Here is a 12822-nt window from a genome sequence, read left to right on the forward strand (position 1 = left end):
TATATGATGTTCGTATGCATAAGTGAATTCCAGTGTAAGTGATAAGATTTATTTGTAATTGACAATTTTTTAAGGGTCTCTTCACAATTTTTAAATGCCGGTCTACTTGTTCAGTCATCTGGTAGGAAGAGTTTAAAACTTAAACTGAATCTTGAGCAAAAAGCAGAAATAACTCGCTACATAAGTAGTAATTTCATGAGCAAGCAGATGGTGCGTTGCTCCACAAGGTCTTCTGTGATGAGGCCTGCCATTGCGCTCCTCGTCATGCACATTTTGGCATCCTGCTGAAAATTGTCTACAGCATTAACACTGACGTTAGGTCCATAGACCTGGCACAGCTGACGATAAATTTCAATCAGCGCTGTGCCCTGTGAATTCAAAAACTTTATCATTGATCGCACTTCACATGCGGCAGGAGCTGGAATAGGAGCGTCCATCTTCCAATGCAATGAAGCTACTGAGAGCACTCGGGAAGTTCTGCTAGCGCATGTGCCATGCCAGGACATTATTCTATCACGTACATGCAGTCGCTTTGTGCAACATATTGTTTGCTAGCTGTGGGACGAGTGGGAAAGTTACTTTATTGACGCTCCTCGTACAGTAGAGAGCAACGAGTATTTATTGTATTAAACTATGCAAGAACAGAGTTGTATGTAGAATGTCAGCTTGCTTTTATACAGAAATATTTCGGCATACATGTTCCAAATAAATCAACAATATACAGATTATTAGAAAAATTTAAAGGGATTGGATCCATGTTAAACATAAAGAAAACTAGAAAACCAAACATTCTAACTGAGGAAAAATTAGATGAGATAACAGAAAGAGATCTGAGGAAAGCGTTCCTTCATTTAGCATTTCAGTGATTGTGAGTTCAACAATTTTGGCAGCCAAAATTGGTCAAGTGTTTAATAATGTGTTTAAAAGGTAGGCTTCTCTAGTAGTAGAGGAACATCATTTTGAGCACCTTCTGTAAATAAAGGTAAGCTTAATCTAGTGACATTACTTCTTAGTTTACACACAGCTCAGGGGAGACAAGCTGGGCCGTGATGTGGCAACTGTGCTAGGCATATGCAGTGGATGTACCATGGCAGATGTGGCCAGGTGATTGCATCATACGTGATAAACCCTGTACCTCTGCTAGGGGAATGGATAATTGTCGATTGAATAATAATGCATACCCTGAAACCTAAACTAACTTGTATGACCAGAATTCGTCACTGGACATTACTGTCATATTTGTAAAATATGAAGTATATGAGTAACTTACTCGAAATGTGAGGTTAGGTTGACCAAAATAAGAAAAACAGTAAAATGCACGGTGAGACTTGGCTATACGAAGATATAACAAGTATGTCAAATTCCCACATGATACTTTGCTTCTTTTATGTTTAATTGTTATCATTAGTTTATTTGCTTTATTCGATTACACATACAAGACAAATTTTTACAAATAACATAATAATACCAACTGTCTTCACAGCCTTAATATTTCCTTATTTTTCTCTCAATTTATATCTCTGCTAAAAGTATTCACTCTTTAAAATAAGTACTGAAGTGCTAATAATGTTTGGCACAGGAAATACAGTAGGCCTACTTTTGTTGGCCAAAAATATATATTGTACTGGTACTGGTAATGTGTTTGGTTTTTTGTAGTCAGAACGAAGTAAATATGCAGCTGCATCGTGAATGCGTTATTTTTTACAACATAGTATTACAGTTCGTATTTTTTAAGGCCTGGTCTAGTGGCAAAATATATTATGTCCTCAAAGTTGTGGTGAAGTTGTAAATGATTGTATATTCCTAATTATAATGAAACATGATATAGATTAGAGATAACCATTAAATCGAAGAAAAACTCTCCCAGTTATTACTGTGCACTCACTATTGAGCTCATCAGGTAACCTGACTTACATCGGATACTCCAAGAACACCAGGAATGATGGCTGCGATAGCTTCTTTTATTCATTATTTCAAATGGGTAATGTTGCTATTGTTACATTATACACAATTTGCTTGATTTAATCCTATAGTAGGTAAAAGTCTAGAGGAGTGAGGTTTCCACTCACCCTGTCCAATATGTAAAAATGTTTCATTTACGAATTTCTTAGCTTTGAAGGAAAAGTGCGTAGAAGCACTGTCTTGCTGAAATATTATATTGGTGTTGGAAATTGGGATGCTGCTATAATTTCCAACATATCAAGGTAATTCTGCGAGGTTACAGTGGATTTCATGAAGAAGAAGATACCAGTCATTTTATTTATTGTGAGAGCATACCATATACAGTATTAAATTGATATACAGATTGAATAAAAAAAATTGCTCTATAGTGAATCGCCTCTCATTGTGGTATAAGCAGTAATGAAACAGCAGATTTCTTGGCAAAAAGGGTACCAAAATTCTACATAATTATAACCGAAATCTTTCGTTCTAGTCTCTAAAATAATTAATTAAAAATTAAATTAAATTCATCTGGAAGTATCAGTGACAATAGCACTAAAGGCAAGAAATGGAAGATTATTTTAACTAATCCTGGAGTAATACCCCCAAGAACCGTGAACTACATTACAATGTGCAAACTATGGATGGGTTTAACAGGCCACCTCCAAGACAGGAATTTATAACACACGAAACTTTAATGTGCATTTCGGATGAAGTGATGAAGCTGAACCAACTCAACAGATGCATGGCCCCATTCTTGCACGATATTATCCCTAAAAAATATTGGAGTGCAAGAAAACTAAAAACTAATGACTTTATCACCAAATGTTTGGACATTAAAACGAAAACAAGAATATTGACTTTCAAGCTAGTGCGCTCATGTTCGAGAGGGGATGTGAATTTTCATGAGTCTGTGTACTCACGTTGTGTCGATATATATGCTAGGAAATATTAAAAATGGCCTCATCACTAAACACTTCTGAACAGTAACAATAACAGTTTGGTAATGATCATTTGGTAGATAACCATAACAGTCATGACCGAACGAAAACTTGGAGAGTTATCAGTGGCGGTTCCTGCATATTTCTGAAGAGGAGGAAAGAAGTTAACAGCACGAAATGACATCTTCTTGAATAAATCATGCTACAAATTAGCCTTCATGCATACATGTAAGACCAGGTAGTGTTGGGGTTGGCCTTCTCTTCTGTATAGTAATAATCTGTTCTTGTAAACTGAGTTTCCTAAATTGTCCAAAATATATTATGTTTTCACTTCCATTCATTGTTGATTAATTGCGCAAATTAAAAATTACAAAGAAATTCACAACCTCGTAGCATTTTTCGAGCACACTACAGCATCACACGTGTTGGAAGAGACTAGCTACTAACTCGTAACCGAACCGTTTTACAGAAATGGGAATGGGAAATAATCTGAGGAAAGCGAGAACACTGCACCCACCCACGTGGTCTGTGTTGCCACATGTACATTTTACAAGTTCAGTATCACATGCTTTTGAAGAATGTCAGTTCTTGTAAAGTCATACTGTCATTATTATTCAAAGCTGCTGGTGGCCGATTAATTTTTTATGTTAAAAATGATGTAGTTTGGAGTACCTACTTTCAGTTTCAAATATATTTGTACAAAACTCACAACTTGGTTGTTGCCCTGTCTAGTAAACAATGAATAGAAGTGAATTTCAGGGGCCAACTACATAAACCCGACTTTAACTTTCAAATATCCACAAAAGTTTCAAACCATGAATAGTAGCCTATATAAAGTGCAATGAATAATATTTTTGATTTTTCATAGCGTTGCGTTAAAACTGTTTTTGTTGTGTCTCCTCCTAGATGTGTTATAGTCTGGTTGAATGCAACATCGTTAGGTGGCAGCAGTAGCGCGCTTGCTGCATGACCAGTCTGTTTCTATTTCCCACCCATGACTGATTCAGAGGAGGATTTCCTCCCTCGCCGTTCATTTACTTGCTTTAAAACTCTGCTTCTTTCTCTGGCCGCTAGTTCACTGTTGTCTATGTGTGTTAACTGCAGTAGAGGAGGAATGGAGTGCCTTTCCTCCACACAGACAATCTCGCATCTTTCTCACAGTTTTCTACAGCACATGATCAACCGAGTTTTTCTTGTAGCTGTGAAGTTAAAAATTATCGAATCTTCCTCGAATTTCAAGGCACATATTTTATTTAGCATTTACTTTCAAAAGAGAAAATGTGAGGAGGACGTTCCTCCCTTCCCTCCCCCAAGGAATCGCCACTGAGAGTTATAGTACTTTAATTCAGTGGTTGTTTCACATCTACATCATGTTTCATTGTAATATTATATAATCATTTAAAACTCCGCCATAACTATACAGTCTCATTCTGCAGGAATTTATGTTCTTTTTCCCACTACTCATCAAAATAACTTATTTTTTGGTTCATTTTAAGATTGCGATATATTTTGTTGCACATCCATTAATATCACATCAGCTCATTGTACTTCTTTCCACATGACCACCAAGTTAACATTTATCTTCTGCTTCATTTTAGGATTATGATATATTTTTTGAACGTCCATTATGTCACATTACCAACTATCAAATGCAAAACTCGCCTTATTCAGGTAAAGTGATTTGTCAGAAAACAGGAAAAACCGTTATGGATATGGACAGTTTTGCATTTGATAGTAGTTTTCTGAGTTCTGTGGAAGAGGAATTAGACAAGATTTGCACAAACCGACTATATCGGTAGATAGAGAGCTGTAAGAAGTACATCATCCCATATGTAACTCATTTTTTTTTTTTTTATTTTGGATAAGGCGAGTTTTGCACTTGATAGCCTCAATGATATCTTAAACCTCGTTAAACTAACAACTTTTAATATGTATACAGTACTATGTTAACTATTAAAACTTACGAAGGTATTATATCTTTGTGACTAGTTTTGGTGTGGTGTGCGCCATTTTCAAATAGACTAGTGAGATTTTTCGCGTTATTCTGGTATTTATTGCTAGAAGTCGTTGTGGGAGGGGATATGTATTGATAGTGGTGTGGATGTGTTTGTTAGGCAGTGTTGTATCTAATAGTGTGAATTTCAAAACGCACACATTGTTCGCACAATACTACCTATCACAAACACACTCCCATCACTAGTCATATATCCCTCCTTACAGAACTACTTCAAGCAATAAGACACCGGAATAATGCACAAAACCTCCCTAGACTATTTAAAAATGGCTCAAACCACTTTAAAACTGGTAACAAAGTATAGTACTGTCCTAATTTTTAGTAGTATGTTAATACAGTACATATTAACCACTTCCCTTATTATCCTGAGTTAACTCGGGTTGCTAACATGTGTCAAAATTTATTAACCCCAGTTAACTCGTTTGAGTCCCATTGTCTATTTCATAGTGAGTTTTTAAGTATGTAAGAAAATTAGTGATGTACAGTGATTCTGCAATATTAAATGACCTCTTTACGAAAATAAAAAAAATATGACACTTTTTTCACAAAACTGGTAAAATATATAGTAAGGGAAGATGTTAAAAGCTGTTCGTTTCACAAGTTTTAACATATTATCATATTCGATATACAAATGTTGGAAGTGTTGTAAATCAAGAATGAATATCACATTACCCTATTGCACCTGATAATTTCATGAAACATATGTCATAGATACCCTGAATTATTGTAACAATTATGAACTTTTATATAACATGTATTGATAATTTGTGGAGGTAGGTATCTCACTTTCTTTCGTATTTATATTTTTTATATTTGATGTCTTCTTCAGCACTTTGTCCATAGTGCAGTCTTCAGGAAGAAATGGACCATGATCATCTTCAGTGATGACCAGCCCTTTCCTCTAAACCCACTGAGTGTGAGAAATATTGGAGACCAAGAAAGTCAATGGCTTTATTGCCAAGAATTCAGCATTAACAACAGCATATTTGGTGTCCTGACCATGGGATTGAAGTACCTGCAAATTAGAAAATTAACATCTATATATTTATTTTATTTAGAATTCAAATCGTTTTTCATGATTATTTAACTTCATATAGAAAATAAAAATTACAATCGTATATTGTAATAATATATGTTTTGCTTGACAGTTTACAAGCTGGATATAAAAATATACTTCGTTAGTGATAGAAATATATATTTACTTGTAAATATAGTGCATCTGATTTAAAATCTTAGCAGTAAGTAGCACTTTAACTGTCTGCACCTGCAGTAAGCCTACTGTCTTTTGTCATGCAGACTGAAAGGTAGTCACAAAAGAATCTCTATCATTAACACCACTACTTATTGCATTAAAAATAAAATATACAGAGTTGAAGTGAAGTAACTCTGCAGATTTTCAGAGTGAATAGCTCATGTTGTATGCAACAAAAATGTGTAATACCATATTGGTGGGAAATTCATAGTTTTCTCAGAAAAAGAAAATGTTTTTCCCAAATGTTCAACACCCTCTTATTCAGTGCTCTTGCGAATAGGATCGTGATTTTTGTCCATATTGATAGGAAATCTAATAAAGAATCATTTATCCCTCAATATGAAGAAAGTTACACAACGCAGAACTGCATACATTTTATTCTTCATATGACATAATTAGGAACATTAAATCCAGACATTTGAGATGGGTAGGGAATGTAGCACATATGGGCGAATCCAGAAATGCATATAGAGTGTTAGTTGGGAGGCTGGAGGGAAAAAGACCTTTGGAGAGGCCGAGATGTAGATGGGAGGATAATATAAAAATGGATTTGAGGGAGATGGGATATGATGATAGAGATTGGGTTAATCTTGCTCATTATAGGGACCGATGGTGGGCTTATATGATGACTGTAATGAACTTCCGGGTTTCTTAAAAGCCATTAGTAAGTAAGGCATATTTCAGTAACATGAATGGATTTCGTGTAAATTTAATTTAAAAACCAGTAATTTGAACCCACTGACTGATGTAACCAGCTTGCAAGTTATTTTTATCCTCTAATAACCATTGTTACCGTAACAGATATATTCTGTAGGACCAAAAATTAATCTTTACGTAGATAAATATTATACTTAAATTGAACAGGTGAGTGGAAAAATAACATTCCAAAAAAATTGAGAAATTAAACTGAAATAGCCATTTTGTAGAGTTTTGCTTAAGCTATCCAATGAGTGTAAAAAGGGGGATATTCCAGTCTCGTATCATTATTAAAACCAGCATTGGAGCTTAGTTGAGTGGAAGTAGAATAACATTCTAGGAATGTTATCTGTTTTCTATTCAATATTGCATTGGCATAAATCCGAGGTTATAGTTTTCTGCCATGTGACAGAACATTTTCAGTCATTAAACGACAAGTTCGAAGATTAGATCGGATTTACTCTCCAAATCAGTATGATATCATTTGAAATGCCAGGAAACTCAACCCCCATATCAAGTAAAGAAGCTTCAAACAATCAGGTACTCAACTTCAAACACTGGCGGCTACAGTATTCCAAGAAAACATGTAAAGATATTGAGAATAAAAACCTGACATTCAACATCAGTAAGTACAGGCAACAGATAATGAAAGGCTGTGTCGAGGCTTCAGAGTACATTGATGGTTTGCACCATGGAAAATTAAGGTTGAAGGAACAAGATCATGTGGAGCTCCCCACTACTGCAGCATATAATGGGAAACTTGGAATCAATATCAAAAAGTTAGAGGACATCTCAAAGTCACGCACTACATACCTGATGAGTACAAGTCACTCTACGAAGACATCCTTAAGCATTCAATTTCAAATACAGCAGACAGTGATAAGGATGAATAAAGACTCATATTGTGGTCTTCATTGTATATAGTAAAACCAAAGTGTTCTTTGTACTATTAAACATTTCATGTCACAAAAAACAATATAGTTAATGATTTTATCGTTGTCAAAACATTGAGTAGAAAAAGGATAATATTTCATCACATTTAATTATTAATAATTATTAAACCAATAAGTATAAGGTTGTTTGAGTGAACACTTAATGACTAGATCTACAGTTGTATAACAATAAGTTTTCCAATAGAACCCTTAACTTTTTCTGTATAGTTATTTTTTTGTTTTCCCACAAACTAGGGAAGTTGGAATGTTATCCTTCTTCCACTCACTTGTTTAATTGATGCTGCAGTTAGTTCTAAAAAGTTAAAAAGGTAATTAAATAATTATTTTAAAATAAAGATAATGACCAGTTTTTAATTAGAAAGTATATAATGTCTTCACAACCACTGGCATTCCCTTCTACGATAACTCGAGTGGCAAAACTTTGTTGTTAACTCGGAATTTAGCCTGTTCATAAAACTTACTTCTACATGTATATGCCAGTACATATTTCATACCTTAGTATTCCTCCGTTTTGATGGACAGTATTTTGTATATATGATTTTGATATTTATAGCTCTTCAAAAGTATGTTCCGGTATCCAAATATGGTCCCGTGGTACTAAGTCGAAAACCTGCACCACAACCAGGTACATTCTTCACCATTAATTCGCCTCCAGGTGGTAGTATTTCACGATGTGGAAGATAGTTCATCCAGATTGTTACTGAAGTGTTGGAATTGTTATCTTTTGAGGATTGCTTTGTAGAGACGAAATTCTGGAAAATAAAATTAAATTAAAGATGGCGATTTATATTATAGCAACTATTTTATATTTGGGATTTCTTGACATATATGTTTGATGGGGAGGGGGGAACAGGAAATGATATTCTGATACCATATTGGCCTTAATCTAGTACGATACATTTTTTGCATAAAAACAGCCATGTGAAAACTGTATTCGTATTATAATCTCAGTCAAGGCCTTTTTGGACGTAAAAGAAATCTATTTTATAGGACGTGCTGACTGTATCGGCTGATTTACGTTTAAAGCGGACTATGTTTTGACAGCAACAGAAAAATTGAAAAAAAAAAAATAGTGTACATTTGCTGATTCAGTGGATAATTACAGCATGGAATAGCATTAGGAATGGATTAGTTGTAAAGGATTTAAAAAAGTGCTGTGTTTCTAACAACATGGTGGCAGTGAGGATGTTATTTTATGGGAAGATACCAGTCTGAAGAAGAATCTAGTTCCAGTTCAGAAGATGAGGTGATAGGAGGAGGAGGAGGAGGAGGAGGATAATAATAATAATAATAATAATAATAATAATAATAATAATAATGGCTGTTATACGTCATAAGTAGGAGAGGATGTTGCTAAAAACTGGAACTCAAAGCTGCTTCAAATTTGTAAGTAAATTCACTCTGAGATATTTTAATAAAAAGTGTAGGTTGTATATTGAGATATTGTTATTTTTATATAGAATAAAATGTCCAAAAACTTGGAGTCATATTATATTCAAGGTCGTACCAGATTTGGGTCAGTACGATATTTGAAAGGAGGAGTTACCAAACTTGAACACCCCTTTCCCAATTTTTTTGTCCATATTAAAATACTAGTAACAGATCATTTTAAAAATGAATTCATTATTAGCATGTTAAAATATTTTTGTTTTATAATAGATGTAGCATAATTTTAAAGGTGAATTATTCACTTTGAGTTACTGGTTAACATCTATTTATATTATGTTCATGTTAGGTACATTTTTACGATATTTTAAAATATTCTCAAAATAACAAAAGCAGCATTTCGAATTTCAAATAGCCTACCTTGATTTCCAATTCATTATATTAATCTAGTCTTACAAAATAACAGTTGTGGTTTGCACAACAGAATGACAGAGATATGTGCCCTACTTTCGGATGATAACAATACCTACTTTCCTTGATGCTACAAAATGACATATGACTATGTAATTCAATCATGATGGTGTTCATTGGCGAAGCTCTTAAGAAGCTTTTGAGACTTAGCCTACCCCAAAAATTTGAATTATTATTCCTAGCAACAGTAGCCACTAGGTTGTAACAAAAATGATAGCTGGTACTGATATTTTAAATGTAGATATACTGAATGTAATAAGTGATTAGTTGCCAACATGTTTACACAAGAAAACATTCGTATTTACAAATAAAGGCGCGAGGGGGGAATAAAAAGCTCCCTCATAGGCTTTTTTTTTTTTAGGTGAACGCAAATTGCTTGAGTATGTGTGTGTGTGTGTGTGTGTGTGTGTATATATACAGTATGTACGTATGTAGTTAATATAATATGTATAAAACATGCAGATCAAAATAATGTTTTTATTTTGCGGACTCTGTACCTACTGATAGATATAGTGTTATTGTAGATTTAATTAACATCTGCGCACGAAATGAAAATGTAGATATTCCAGAATATTGAAAAATATTGCGAGCCAAGTTGTGGAAAAATTAAGTTGCGACGTTCTACATAAATAAAGAACAAGTGTCAGCGTGGAATTTATAAGTACTGACACGAAATATGAGCCAACACTAGATATTCACAGTCAACGGGACTACATGGTGAAATAAGTTAGTATGATACAATGCTACTGCTTGAGGCAGCATGGGATAAACATCCAATCCTAATGGAAGCAGGATAAATCTCCACTTTCCTGTTAGGAGCCGAACTGTAGTTTGCTATATTTGTAATTAGAAACACTATCATTTGTGAAAGAGTAATAATAATAATAATAATAATAATAATAATAATAATAATAATAATAATTAATAATAATAATAATAAATAATAAAGTATTTTTTGGTAGGCTACATGCTCTCTAAAATAGTTGCTTTTCGGACTCTTTATCAGTCAGAAAAATGTAAATTTAGCAGCCTAGGCCACTAAAGTAGTCATGGCAACCTTTAATATACCAACATTGTTTCATTTTGTTTATCAGACGGTGGTGAGAATATGACAATTGACTGACTATGCCTTTTGTACTTATTGTATTTATATTTACTTTTATTTTATTTTATTTCATATCATTTAAAGAGCTTTTACTAAAAACTAATGTATGCATCATGTACACAGAACCTTTAGCAAACTCATCCCGTATTTTGGACTCGGCTTACGCCTCGTCCAAAAACACTGAATTCGTCCGCTAAAACCGTATTTTGCGTACTTGATAAAATAAATAGCTATTTTTGTATTCCGGCGTTATAAACAGCCTTACCGTTAGTGAAAATCGTGCATAATATGGCACATTATTGTACCAGAGCAGTAAAACATTATCATGCCAACTGAAACGTCATGACTTCTATTATGACGGCATAACTTGCGCCATAAAGTTAACATTGTGAAACGATTTGCCATGCTATAATAGGCCTATTAATTTAATACAATGTCATAGCAATCTCTTTCTTCATAGATCATGATATTAAACTACCCATCATTACAAATCTGATCTATGTTTTCGACCCTCCCAAATACTAACATTGTAACTCACTTTTTTATGATTTTGAATTATGATAGTTAATATGGTCTTAAATTGTTTCTTTTTCTTCCAGTACTATCATTGTAGCTCTAAACCTTCCCAATCGTATGTAAAATCTTATTGTTACTCTCTGTATACGCTGATTTACACGATCGTTTTAAAACTTCATTTGCTTTTCCTGAAAAATGGAAGAAAGTGAGTTACAATGTTAATACTTGTGAGGGTCGATATGTATATTAATGTTTTTTTGAGGATATACTGAGTCCGTAAGGGCTACCCTCAATGAGGGGCAGTTCAATATTATAATTTATTAATTGTTTTATAATGCTTCGTACAAAAAATAACGTATGAAACACGTTCATAATGTTATACAGTTATTGCACACGTCAAAATTAGGAAACTCGTTTTGCTCGTTCCCTAAAAATTGACTTGTGCCATAACGTATAACATTATAAACTTGTTTTATAATGTAATATTATGAACATGTACACAAACGTTGTCATATTACTATTATTATTATTATTATTATTATTATTATTATTATTATTATTATTATTATTATTATTGCCATCGCAGTAATAATAATAATAATAATAATAATAATAATAATAATAATAACAGAAAATGCAGTGACTGAAGACATACTGTTGATAAAGAAAGAATTTAGTGTGAGAATTCTAGTAGAATGAAGAAAAGTGATATTTATTTATTATTGTTAACTTATCATAGCTTATTTGGTACCTATGTATCACATTTATCTCGTCAGTACGTTAACTATTACTCAAAAGACAAGATAATTACTCACATTGCTCTGTGCAGTCGTGTCTCTGATGTCTGCGCCTTTTTTAGGTATCCACTTCCACATGTTTATGTTCTCTGACTGTGCACCTTATCACATTATGCTAGGCAAGGTTGACTTACGTCTATCTATGCAGTGAGGAAGAATATACACCTGGCTGACTGTAACCTGTTTGTTGCCTTCAACCTTGTAACAGAAAAGAGACAGATAAACAACCGCAAGATTACAGTGGTAGATTATAAAAATGATAAAATTTGATGGAGATAATGATGTGTTCAGAATGATAAAAGAGCCTGTTGTAATTGTGTTTCAGTAGTACCTACCGTAATTATTATACTTACACATTATGCGTGCTGGCAGATGTATTTGACCTTCTACTTTTTTTCTTTTTCGTGCTGAGGAAACCAGGAAATTCCCTGTTATGCAATGTAGTTGAATGCCAACTTGATTCAGGTCTTTAGGGAACATGTTCACAACAGTTTTTAATATCATTGATTCATGTAATGTGAACAATTGAACAGTTTCATTGATATGAAAAATAATTATGAATGAATGATTTATAATATGGAAAAGTGAATGGAATATGAATGCGATTTCTATAGAAACTGTATACAATAAATTTAATGAGGTATTTGCAAACTAATAAACCGGCCACTCTTTAAAGCGCTTTTAAATAATCAGAGCTGTACAGAAAACTCATTGAGAATACAAAATTATCATTTCCAATAATTTCTGCAA

The 12822-nt window shown here is 33.5% G+C and overlaps 1 long non-coding RNA gene across 1 annotated transcript; it reads right to left on the bottom strand.

The window, feature by feature from the left end:
* Positions 1 to 87: 87 nt before the first annotated feature.
* On the bottom strand, positions 88 to 12491 carry LOC138697838 (uncharacterized). The gene is made up of 4 exons (XR_011331623.1): positions 12426 to 12491; positions 12091 to 12270; positions 8292 to 8549; positions 88 to 5911 (listed from the first exon to the last, which is right to left on the bottom strand). It is a non-coding gene; the product is annotated as an uncharacterized lncRNA (long non-coding RNA).
* Positions 12492 to 12822: the final 331 nt, after the last annotated feature.

This window comes from Periplaneta americana, chromosome 4 (assembly GCF_040183065.1).
Source record: "Periplaneta americana isolate PAMFEO1 chromosome 4, P.americana_PAMFEO1_priV1, whole genome shotgun sequence".
Taxonomy (NCBI): Eukaryota; Metazoa; Arthropoda; class Insecta; order Blattodea; family Blattidae; genus Periplaneta; species Periplaneta americana.